Source organism: Dysidea avara, chromosome 5, assembly GCF_963678975.1.
Source record: "Dysidea avara chromosome 5, odDysAvar1.4, whole genome shotgun sequence".
NCBI classification, from domain to species: Eukaryota; Metazoa; Porifera; class Demospongiae; order Dictyoceratida; family Dysideidae; genus Dysidea; species Dysidea avara.
In genome coordinates this window covers 28139757-28153281 of record NC_089276.1, presented here as the reverse complement: position 1 = coordinate 28153281, position 13525 = coordinate 28139757, and the positions used below count along the sequence as shown (strand labels likewise).

General features: G+C 37.7%; 1 long non-coding RNA gene across 1 annotated transcript; it reads right to left on the bottom strand.

Moving 5' to 3' along the window:
* Window positions 1–1023: 1023 nt before the first annotated feature.
* Window positions 1024–4644, bottom strand: LOC136256593 (uncharacterized). Its single transcript, XR_010701559.1, has 2 exons — window positions 4440–4644; window positions 1024–1287 (listed from the first exon to the last, which is right to left on the bottom strand). It is a non-coding gene; the product is annotated as an uncharacterized lncRNA (long non-coding RNA).
* Between the last annotated feature and the right edge of the window lie 8881 nt (window positions 4645–13525).

Sequence of the window (13525 nt, the reverse complement as noted above, 5' to 3'; positions counted from 1 at the left end):
CAGGGGAGGGGTCTGGGTGCAACCCCCAGAAGCTGCAGGATTTTTGCAATCTGAAGGCTTGAAAACAGCTTAAATTTTATGCTAAAAGCATAAAAAATGCTAAAAAATAACAATGCCAGCCTATACTGCAACTTTTCCCCAAGATTTTTCAAAACTCATTTTTCAGCAGGTGTTAGGGGGGGAATAATATGGCCCAACCTGGCTCCCCTTAGAATCGTTTACGGATAAAACTGATCTATATCAAAATTTTCAGTCCAGAAACATGTCAAGTACCTATAGCTTCTGGGGGGTGCACCCCAGACCCCCTGCTTTATTACCTATACTATACCCTGGTAATGGTGCTCCCCCCTTGTCAAACCCTGGAGGATCCATATGTTTGACAACAATGAAAACACCAAGATGTAAACAAGAAAACCTCAACATTCAGCTAATTAAGTGCCCAAAGAAGGTACAAGGAGAACATCAAGCCATATGCAGTTCCAGAGGCAGAATTCAAAAGAGCTGGAAAATAGGTCTGCACAATTTAGTTCACTATACCTTAACCACCACCACTACTTGTCAATCAACTAGCTCACTTCCAACACCCATAACATTTTCAATATAGTACCCACTTCTAGAACTAGCCATTATACTTGCACTACAGGTACGTAGGTATTTCCCAGAAACTATCTGAGACTGGAACTTATTACCAATCACCACGATCAAGGCAACCACATAACTGTCTAGTAAAGAATAAACAAAATTAAGCAAGTACCAGCCATTTAGTATAAGCACTGGCAATTGTAATTTTGCTGATACAATGTTGTTAATGCACATATGCTTTAATAGTAAGCTTAAGTGTTGCATCATGAAACAACAAATTAATAAAACTGTATAGCTAGATACAGTGTATATATGTAGCTACAAAAATTTAACCTATAGTTACGTAGTTTAGTGTACATTGCAGATAGCAACTACAGTATGTGGATATAAATCACCATAAATCACGTCTGTCTCTCCTAAACTTTGTGCATAACATAACCCTTTATGTGTCATATTCATCATTGCAACATTAAAATAACATGTAAATCTACGTACAACTTTAGGCATGCACTAGCAGCATGAGCATGGCTTGGATTGAGACCAAGACCATATCAGGGGTATCACTTATGCATGTAGTTAGCAAATGTCAAGCTTTTATGAGATCCTTCAAGCCACGGTTAGTCACTGACTTCCACTGTGACTTGCAAAATCTGTGATTGTGCATGCATGGGCATGATGGCCAGTTGGTTACAGTGGATCACTCCGCTGAAAGAGAGAAACCATTGATATAATGATGATAAACATCTTATTGATTATTAAGACAAGTATACAAACAGGGCAACGTTGAAACCGGGTCACTACTACTGACCCGGATGACCCACTGACCCGGATGTGACCCGGATTGACCCGGATTAATTAAAGCCGAGACGTGTTTCGGCTAGTCTCGAGCGAGCGAACGAGTCTACATTTTCAGCGTTCGATTCGTGTTGAGTAAATATTGCAACTTCAGCCTAGCTGTAGGTTGAAGACCAAAAAAAAAAAAAAAAAAGGTCTTCACCTACTGACAATAGCTACCCCTCACCATAGATACTCTCAATTTCGTGCTACATACTACACTTACTAACAAATGAACGTGGCTGAACGTATGTTGGTAATGCGATAAGTGGGCGTGGCTCACGAAAGAGCTACGCGATAGCGTTTATAAGTTTCCACGTCGTCAAACGAACAATTTCGTTTCTCACGTGATCCAATCCGGGTCAGACCCGGATAAATTGTAAACCGGGTCAGACCCGGATGACCCGGAGAAAATGTGACCCGGATGACCCGACCCGGTTTCAACGCTGAAACAGGGGCCTATACTCAGGGTTACCATACACTGATAGCCAAAGAGTGATCAGTGCAGGAGCCCTGGCAAGACTTACATTACTTAACTTACAGTACAAAAAATTAACTGTCACCAAACTAAACCTCCAACTATCAATTTTAACCACTTATAATCTATTATGTAACTATGTCATTACTTAAGTAGTTAGTATTAATTGTACGTATTTTATGGCTGTTGGTTGCTACCAACAGACCTTTGGTGTTTTTACACCATAAAGCCTAAATAAATAACTAGACAGATGCAAACAGCATCGTGGGGCGAGCCTGAACATATTTAATGGGAGTATGCATAGCAGCAATAGGTAGTTGATGATGAGTGTATATTCAAGTGAACGTGGTAGCACGATGTGATGAAACAGAGATAGCTCAAATGAGATCTTGCTACTGTTTGTAAGTGGTATAATATATGCATGCTATATTAACTGCATTATAGCTATTGCAATTCACTAGGTAGCCAGCTACTGATTGTCATGCAGTGTTCAACTGGATGGTGAACTCATAACAGGTTGAACATCTGACTGGATCCAATGAAGCTAATTCAGCATGAAATTCCGCAATCTTAGAAATAACAGCAGGGTCATTGCATGCTGGCAATTCGGCATCTTGTGATCCGTTGATGTTTACATCAGGATTTGTGTCTGTACCGAGATTCGAAGCACTATCAAAACAAATAAAATCAATGTTAGCATGGTACATATACAAATCTGATAACACAACGTAAAGCATAAGCAAGCAAACAAAATTATTATGAAGATAAATCAATGTTATTGTTGTGTGACTGATTCATTATTTTACATACTAATTCTGCCTTCTCTGCTGCAAGATTGTGTCCCTTTGCCGAGCATATCTTGTTCTGGAGTATTCTCTGTTTCTCCTTCGTCTTTCTTCAGCTTCTTCTGGTGTTTCTCGGTCCCTTCTCAATCTGTACAGCTGTCTCCTTCTTCTAAGCCGTTCTTCTGCATTCATTTAGCCAACCTTAGGTGATTTTCATATTCACGCGCTGATACACGTGTTTCATACGCTGTAATCTACGTCGTATATTTCTCCGTGACATGGTCGATGAGACGAACATATATGGAAGTGCTGTAACCTACTTCGTATATTTCTCCGTGACATGGTCGATGAGACGAACATATATGGAAGTGCTGTAATCTACGTCGTATATTTCTCCGTGACATGGTCGATGAGACGAACATATATGGAAGTGCTGTAATCTACGTCGTATATTTCTCCGTGGCATGGTCGATGAGACGAACATATATGGAAGTGCTGTAATCTACATCGTATATTTCTCCGTGGCATGGTCGATGAGACGAACATATATGGAAGTGCTGTGATTTACGCCGTTTATTTCACGGTAAGTCCGTTTATTTCAGGGTCTCTTTCCGATTTCTTCTGTAGTTTTTTGGGCATGGTCGCTGAGACGAAAGTCACGTGGGCGACTCGCTAGTGTGGGGCTCGCTCAGGCTCGCCCCAAATAAATAAATAAATAAAAGCTACACAGTAATAAAGTTCAGGTCAAGAGGTCCAATAGATCCCACTCCTGGGAAGTTCTAGAATTGAAAATTCTGTAAGAGCAGGAGATGATATGGCAATACGAGCAGCCTGCTCAAACAATGACTGGACAGTTTTCTTCGACACACAACAAGCAATAGCCACTTGAGCAAGTGTTTCTGGTATAAAGTGACCCAGACATCCTATCTCAATAGAAATGAGATCAACAACTAATCCAGTGCATTGAAGATCATACAATAAAGAGCCATATCTATCTTCCTTCCGAGCTCTCTTCAGTGCAGCCAATAGGTATTAGTGGGAATGGTCAGCTCAAACAATTAGATGGAATCCTTAGAAACCAAGACCAAGTCAGGTCTGCTAAGGGAGGTAGAAAGTTTGGTGGGGATAGTGCTAGGAGGGCTGACACTGGCAAGATAACCTGGAAGGGCATAAAGTTAAAAAAATTCTGGTAAATGTTTTTGAAGCCCATGGCCATGAACGAAAACCTGCAAACTGAATCATGCCTCCAGGTATGCCTACCCTGAACGAGAGCAACAGAACATCCATATCATTGATGGAATTACGAAAACTTTGTACAAATATATAGCTACGTATGAAACATGCATGGGTGAGTCCTCGGCGGTCCTCGGGCATACACACTACAAGCATGACCTAAAAAGTACCTGCGTAGGCATGGCAAGGGTGTGGTTGTACAAAACAGAATGAAGTCAGTTACAGATTAATTAAGTAGCCACTCTTTAGATGTTCTTGCCTGACCGAGGCTATAGGATACTCTGGGGGCAGCAACATGCACCAAGTGAAATTGCCATGGTCTCATAGCATATACTGAGCAACTGAAACATTTCATTTCAGTACTATTGCTATAGCCGCATAGGAAGAATTCTATAAGGTTAGCTACAGCTAGCTATAGCTACAGCTCGGAGCTAACTCAGCTAGATCGTATAATATTATGTACTGAATCACGTAGCTATAAACTGATCATGAAGTAGCTATAGCTAATTATAGCTAGCCATACTCACCTTGAATTTAAAAGTCGTCTCAGTTTTGATACACTGTCCAAAACAGCAAATTAACAGCTACAATTAATTATCTTACAATGTATATAGACAGTTCTGCCGGCTTAGCGGCAAGTTCCATGCCTCAGCGGGTTTTTATGAGTTAGCTAGCTATAGCTAATTCTCCGGGAATCACCGAGGTAGCCTAAATCGTATCTATAGCAGTACACACTGGTATTACCCAATTTAATATAAATAGCTATACTCATGTATGAAAACATATATATTTTCATGTCCCCCGGTCCTATCTTGATAACTACGTCACGTTTCTTGAGAAACCGGAAAGTCGTGATAGTTATGTAGCCACAGTCACGGCAATGTTTTTTATATTGCACCGTGAGTCAATGATGTGAATCATATTAGTATAGCTAAAAATAATTTGTTTTGACGGATGTTGCTACAAATCAGGGATGACTTTTTTGAATAACATGATTAATAGTAGCTACACACCATGCAAATTTAATATGGTAAGGTTATGGCTGCATATTAAGTTGCCAAAGTTATCCCCCACAAGTCATGCAATTATAAATGATTGTATTGTCATTATGTATGGCGTAATTTCCTCTGACTACTATATTTGAGGGGTATAGCTAATATGCTCTATATTGTTAGAGTACAGAACTCAGTATATGAGTATAACAACTAACGTATACAAATTAATTACAGATAATTAAAGATTCATGTACTATACTGATCAGATGGTGCAGGTAACTATAGTCTGTTCAACATACTGATTCTGTGTCAATGGAAAAATGAGTATTTTTTATTGGAGTCAACCCTAGCTGGTTGCTGGTTGTATCATACACTACGATAGTAGTAGTGTATAGTAGGGACCACAAAGGAGTAGGTGTAGCCCACGAAATAACATCACCCAAAAAATAGCCTCAATTTTCCCAGACGACGATGAGGCAGTATTGGTTAGATTAAACTAAGCCCAAACAAGCTTTCAGATCGACCCGAAATGCTTTCAACAAGTTGATATGGAATTTTTATTCAACGAAATTTTCTACTGACTGCCTGACTGACTGACTGACTGACTGCCTGATGCCTTCAGACAAGCGTAACTCGATAACGGCTAAGGCTACGGGCTTGATTTTTTCACTGTTCGACATCGCTTCAGCCCGAGAGGTGTCTTTTTTATGCTGGATACAGATAAGTCCATAATTATTTCGTACATCATCATCATCATCTTAAACTCATTCTTCTATCATGTAGAGTGGGATAATCAAGTTGTTGTAACACATGACACTCTGGTATTTGAATAACAGTTTACAGCAAACCTAGCTGCTCTCCTCTAAACACTTCAATGAGTTGTATGTCATTCTGATAGTGTGATGCCAAATGATACATAATTATGAGTATTCTAAAATTGGTCTCACAAGACTTTGTATAGTGTGCATGAGTAGCTCTTTACATTACCAGTGCAGAGTTGGACAAGTATTAAATGATTTTGACATATAAACCATATAGCTACTAAGTTTGCTTTTTGGAACATGATCTGATCATGTATGTAGGGTAAAGCCTATTTGGCCTGCTGCACTTGTTGGATCTGGTTTTGAATGAAATATCAAAGGTTGGCAACATTCTTTTTGTTTGTAACTCTTATTAGGACTTCACACTTAGCCAGGTATACGTATAAGTGATTAAGTCTCTGGAGTAATTCATAGTCATCTTTAAAATCAATTGGTCTGTAAATTACCGCAGGAGTGATGTCCAGGAGTTTCATGATATCAGTGATATAAAACATAAAGTGGAGCAAGAACCATTCCTCGCATGGGCCAGTATGATGACAAAGATGCACATGAGGGACTTACTTTGTCAAAGGCCATAGGGGTTTACATCAGTTTAATTTGTTTGTCATCATTCATGTTTTGTGAAATTGGGTTTCACATGATCTGTACTGTCAGAATCCGTGTCGCTCTGTACACAATATACCGTACTGTACTTCTTCGAATGTTAAAAATTAATACTGACCATAAATAGTGTGCTCAAGTAGCTTACTGCACACACAGGTAAGGGATACTGGTCTGTAGTTACCTCACATTTTCAAAAACTGGGACAACATAATATAGCTGTTTTCCATTCTGTATAGGGACTTCACACTGATGGAGGGAGGCTTGGTGTGTTAAAGCTGGAGATACATTGCTATGAAAGCCTCTTCAATAATACAGCTGAGATTTCATTATAAAATCAGATAGCAAATCAATGACACCTTCATACAGATGATTATTGGAAAAATAGTGGGAAAATTGTAGAATTGAAATAGTGGATTATTGGATGATTATTGAAAAAATAGTGGGAAAATTGTCGCGATCTAGAATTGGATGCATTTTTAGATGCAAACACTCAAACAATTGGGCATACTAGTACTTCAGCTTTTTTTTGAGTAAGTGAACTTTTATCATCTTTTCTAAGTGGAGCAATTCCACAATAATCAGCCGATATTTTGGATTTTACATAAGTCAACATTCTTTTAGATACATCATTGTTGTTATCATCAATCAGACTCAAATAGTTGCAGAATTCACTTTGGCATTCTCGTTTAAGATGGTAGCACTCAGCCCAATCATCTTGAATGTTGGTGACTGAGATGGGCTAGATTATACATACGTTGTTCCTCTCAGATATGATCTGTTCATGAAGGAAGTAAAACAATCCCAGTTAGCTATAGTACACAAAAAAATTAGAATATTCAACTAGAACAGGGACCATAGCGCATAGATAAAAAGTACTGAAACAAGTTGGAGTAGTCCATGATAGTAAAACAATAAGAAGTGTTATATCTCTACTGTGCTCAAGATACCATAACGGAAATGCACAAAGATGAATGGGACACAAAGGAGGACACTGGTAAGTCCATGAAGAACACATTGTACGTACTGCAGTATCCCAAAAGGCACCTCTCGGGCTGAAGTGATGTCGAACAGTGAAAATATGAAGCCTGTAGCCTTAGCCGTTATCGAGTTATGCTTGTCTGAAGGCATCAGTCAGTTACTCAATCAGTAGAAAATTTCATTAAATATTCTTTTTTTATAATTCTGTAGCAACTTTTTGAAGGCATTTTGGCTCGATCTGAAAGCTTCTTTGGGCTTAGTTTGACCTAACCAATAGTGCTCCATCGTCGTCTGGGATAATTGAGGCTGGTTTTTCAATGATGTTATTTCGTGGGCCATGTCTACTCCTTTGTGGTCCCTACTACAGTACTATCGTACTGTATGATAATGCAGTTGTAGCTGATGGGGTTGAAAGTTAACTTTTATTGAGGAGTGAACTAGGACTGCCTCATAGTCACTAATTCCTGCACTGGCTTACAAACATGCAATAATCAACGTTGGATGGTTGTGGCAAAATGTTTAATATATTATTGGGGAAGTCAACCATTTGTGCCATTTGTACAAAATCCAAGAAAATATCACACAGCGAGGCCATATAGATGTTGTGGTACCATTAATACAATGTGTTTGCCAGCCGGTTAACATAACATTCAAATGATATTGCCAGCCATCTATGGAGAGTTAAGGTGGCATGCACATAAAGTTTCATGTATAATAGAGGATGGTAGAGTGCAGATAATCAAAACACCTTTGGACCAGGTCTCTACATACAGGTAGCTAGATGTTATACATAAGGCAGTGAGCAAGCATTTTAGCGACTGTGACCCGCTTTGAAAAAAGTTGGTAGCTATACCCTTTCATAAAATGACTGTCTATGGTCCAGTCATGATAAAAAGCACAGCCATAGCTATATATGATGTCTATATCCAGTAGATGTACAAGTACAAGCCTAAGGTGCTGGGGTAGTGCTGGTCACCTTGTGAAAAAAAACCAAGCCAAAGGTGTGAGTTTAAGTGTACGTAAATTTCCGGATAAATTTCCGGATAAATTTCCGTAATTTTTGTGAAGATCGGGACACACTCCTACGATGTACGTATCAAGTTGAATCGTAGCAAGATGTACCTCGACTCGATGTAACCACCCGCATATATGGTCATTCAGCGTTGTGTCTTTTTCCCCAGTATCCAGTCATGATTCGACTTCTGAGCTATCGTACAGCAGTATGTTTTGTGTTCACAGCACCTGTGATGGTGATTATTTTTGGTTTCACGATGATGCGCTACAGCTCAGTGCAGCAAGACCAATACGTATTAGTAGCAAGAGACACTAGTAAGTCTAATTCAACAATTTTAGGAGTTATATCTTCAGTTGCGACCATTTCAAAAAACAGTTCAGCCGGGCCACACCCAAATGAAGAGAACCACGAGACTGCAGCATCTGCAAACAAGACAACAGCAGAAACATCTCCTGCAGAAAAGCAGAAATCACAAGGGCACGTTTTTCTTTATAGTAGCTTTGAAGAACAGACCAATGGAGCTAGAAACTTGTGGCAGTTGGAGATGTGGGCTAAACAGGCCAACATGACAGTTGCAGAACCGTTTGCTGTGGACTCTATGTTTGGTGTGATGGGAGCAGCTCCTGACTTTAATAAAGTGTTACGATTTCGTGACTACTATGACAAAGAAAAGTGGAATGAAATGGTAAATAAGTACAATGGGAGTCCATTAATTGAGTGGGAACAGTTTCTTCCTAATGCTCCTCGTCAGGCAATAATTTTGTATACAATCCTAAGACCAGCTCAGTCAGCACTGATTGTTACTTATGGCCAAGATGATATAATGAAATATAAACCTGGTAAGTATGAGCAAATTGCAAACACTGACATGGTTTGGATAAAAAAGAAGTTTAACATAACCAGGGTTGTAACCTTTGTTCGTAATGAAAAAATTGCAAATCCTATGACTTTAGAAAAGTACCATTCATATATATTTGGAGATTTAAAGTCAACTCAAGTGACGTTGATATGTGTGAATTGGATTGGTATTGGTGTAACAACGTGGAGAATACAAATCAAGTTGGCACCTGCCTCTTTTCTTAAGGCTCTCCGTGTCAGTTTTATGTTTCCAGAAAGTGGTTCTCATGTGTCACCTGATATTTTACCTAGCACAAAATTGTTACAAGCCTACAAAACTTATGTTTCTGAGTACATTGGTAACCGAAAGTACATTGCAGTTATTTTTAGAACACATACTGTTATGTATTACTCACCTGGTGGTTTTGATCAGCAGAGCAAGCATTTACTTGACTGCAGCAAACAGCTCAGTAATGTGTTAAATAAAATTAGAACAAAATGGGATATATTTCTGACCTATGACTTAGGGTCATATGGAAGCAATGGATATTTTAATTCGTCCCATGACAAACGTTTATTTCCACTTCGAGATCAAGTATTGTTGGATGTTTTTAATGGTAGTGTTAACATGGAAAAAAGAGAAAAAAGTTTGTTGAAAGCTGCGGGTGGAATAACAGACAAAGGATTTATTACATTGCTAGAAAAGACGATTGCTACACATGCTGATTGTATAGTGGTACTTGGGACCATGTCCAGTTTTGTGCAGTCATCTGCAAAATTGTATATTTCACTCCATGAGACCAAAAGGTGTGTTGTGTCAATTTGTTCTGAAAGTTTCCGTGATGGCAAAGGAAGAGTAGTATCATCGTACAGTATACCAGATAAATTTTTGCATGATTAAAAATATGGTTTGTTTTATATAAAATCAATACATGCATATCCACAAGTTATAATGTTTAATTTCCATGCATGTGGATGCATAAAACAATGGCCAGCTGTATCTCAGCTATATAGTACTTATACTGTTCTGTGCATGGCATTACTTATATTGATCAACATTCCAGTGGATTTATATACGATTTTTTTACAGACAAATTGATTAAATCATAGAAACAGTCACCTCTGTGTGTGGAACTTTTGCCTGTTGATATTCAATAGCATTCTCATAATATAACTACAGTGTAGTGGATAATAGACATTGCCAAGCAACAGTATAAATCCTAATAGAGCGATCACCTAAAAACCATATCATCATAGAGAGCCTTAGAAGATTACTTGATGTATCAACTAGTAAGTAAGATACAAAGCTGATAAATCTATACTTCATTCATCCTCCTTGAAATCTGCACTTTCTGAAATTGCTGACAAAAAAATAGGATAAGTTTTGTAAGTGTATACATTAGCCATCAATCTGTTGTACTATTAAAAGCCATACAATGTACACTAATGTGAATATGAGAACGGTCTATTATATATATTGTGATCCATAGGTGTAGCAGGATTTATTTTTATTTTAAAGCTGGGCCTCCTCTTTGAAGATCGAAATTCTCTAATAGGCCGGTCATGTACTCAAATAAAACATTCAGTTATGTCCTTTCTTAATTTCCTGTGTGGTTTACATATGCCCCCATCCCCTAGATAGCACACTGAGAGCCTATCAACCCTTCAATTCTTAGATCCCCCCCCCCCCCACACACACACACACCCTATCCATCAAGTCCAGATCTGTGCATGACATTTTCATGAGGTTTTATAGAGATTGACAAGTAGTAAAATAGCTGCTTATTAGTGATCTCCATCCTGGATTACAGTATAGCAATAATGAGGTGATCATCCATGAATTGTGCACTTTGTCATAAAAGTATGAAACTGTCCCACACATCAATTTGTTCATGAAAAAACTGTATGGGTGTCTTATTATAATTTTATCGTTGGTAGGCCTGAACCTATATGTGCTTTCCTATTATGCTTTAATTATAGTAGTCTAGTAGTAATTTGTGATGGACCACTGTTTTTAGTATGTACATCTGTAATTTGAGGCTATAAACTTTTACAAAAATATTTGATTAAGAATTTTTTAGTCAAAGTCAAGGTTATCAAATAGTACGGTAGTATTGTTTAAGTAGGCTCCAAAAATTATAAATTCTCATATTATGTCCAGTTGTGTCCCATTATGCTCCAATATGCTTTAGATCTTAACTGCTTTATTATTATAGAGTATCAAATGCATCAGTAAAATTAATGTTCTATCAGGATATTTCAATTGCAGTGACTGTTCTATAGGAGTATCTCGATCTTTAGCCATTCTTCCCTAGCTGTAAATCTTAATTTTGCCAGTACACTGAATACACTAAATTATGAAGAGTGTCATAACCAACACATGAAAATTGTGTCTATTATGCTGGAATCATGCCCAATGTTTTTGATGTGTTCTCAGAATAATAACATGACAGCTATAGTGACTACATAATAGCAGTAAGTCTGTTTGAAGAGGCAGGTGATAATACACACAGGCCAAAACAGAGTCCCCAAAAATGCAAAAATAAAATAGCTATATAAGGTCATGTCAACTTGTTTCATGGGACTGACTGACCCATCTTTTCATAGATTGAAAAATCTGGAAAATGAAAACTGAGCACAACCCTTTGTATTCGTCCAATGCATTATACTGTTTAATTACCTATAAATATCTTAACACACTATGGCTGCAAACAAGTTGCCACTTTATTGAGACCTTACGTGCATGTATTTTGTTACTTCTGTACTCATATTTTTGTTAATATTTTTATTTATACTGACCTACTGACTCGGCACACTTAAGATTAGCAATTAATCAAATTCAAGTGGCCCAAATTTCCATTATGCCTGGTCTTTCTGTCCAAATAGTCGTAATATCCAAAATTAATAATGTAATGTAGGAGAATGTGTGGTTGGATGACCTTATTGCAAAGCTGCATTTTAAGTTGCAAAAGTGGGTTACTTTTAAAGTGCAGCTTTGCAATAAAGTCATCCAAATCCAACCACACATTGTACAGTACTTACTGATTTTTGTACAGCATTGCTGTATTCATAGCTGCAAGTGTGTGCATGTGCATGCTAGTACAGTAATTAATTTTGGTCAATGACACATTACCACAGGTCTTGATCTCCAAAAAATTGAAACTTGTTATCATAGCTGAAAAGGCCATGATAGTAACGTTAACACTTCGTATTAATTTTGTGAGTGTTAATATCTACATCATGCATGCTACATTATTATACTCTGGGCCTGTAGGACATTATGCGAAGGTAATATGTGACCCTATTTTGGAAAACCATACATTTGGGCACATTGGCCAAATTTCTTTTTTATAGCTACAATGAAGCACTGAGTGGTTATCTACCTTGTGTGAAAATTTTGTGATGATACAATAAAGCATTCCAAAGATATGGCTAATATACTGTCTAATACATTACAAACTAACTTTTCATTATCAGTTTATAGAACTGTATAGTGATCAGGTGTGACAAATTGATGACAAATCACTTTGTTGACAAAGATCTCCATTCTTACAGGATGAAAAGAGATCCTGAGAGTTTAATTATGTGTTCTTTGTGCTTTTCCTCAATTAAATCACTTGTAGTATTGTCTACAGACAAGAAACTGTTTGGTTTTGGGAATGAACAAATCACCCAATTTGTAAGTTAATTGCTGTCCCACCCATTGTGAAACTACTACATGGCCTGATATAATTGAGTATATCTCCTAGAATAAAGGACCGGAGCTATATATGGGTGTGAAATTTCACAGCAAGAAGGCTTAATAGTTGCTTTATCAGCATATGCAAAAAAGTCATTTTTAAAAAATTGCTGAAACTTTCAATTGAGTATTCCCACAAATTTTGCACACCAGTGCCCAAATGTATGGTTTTCCAAAATATCGTCACATATTTTGATTTTATCTATTTATTATCAATTTTGTCATTAAGAATTTGTCAAAAGACTGGGTTGTACAAAAGGACAAACCTACAATCGTACTCCCCACAAACACATACATACAGTAACACAAGATATTACAAAATTAATGAAACTACTTGGACTACAAGGACAAAACAACAGATTGTACAAAAAATCTTAATAGTTAGTGACAAAGACAGACAGCATCTTGGCGTATCCTATAGAACGAAGGTGGACCATTACTAATGGAAGTCTTATAGTGCCATCCCAGATGTTGTTTACATTTTCTACAGTTGATTATTCTCCAACTGAAATCATCAAACCAGGAATCTTTCTTAATGTAACCTCCTTGGAATTCTAAGCTACTTGTGGGGGAATATCTACTATGGTATAGAAGGTAAGCACATATCCTCCAGGATTGGTGAATG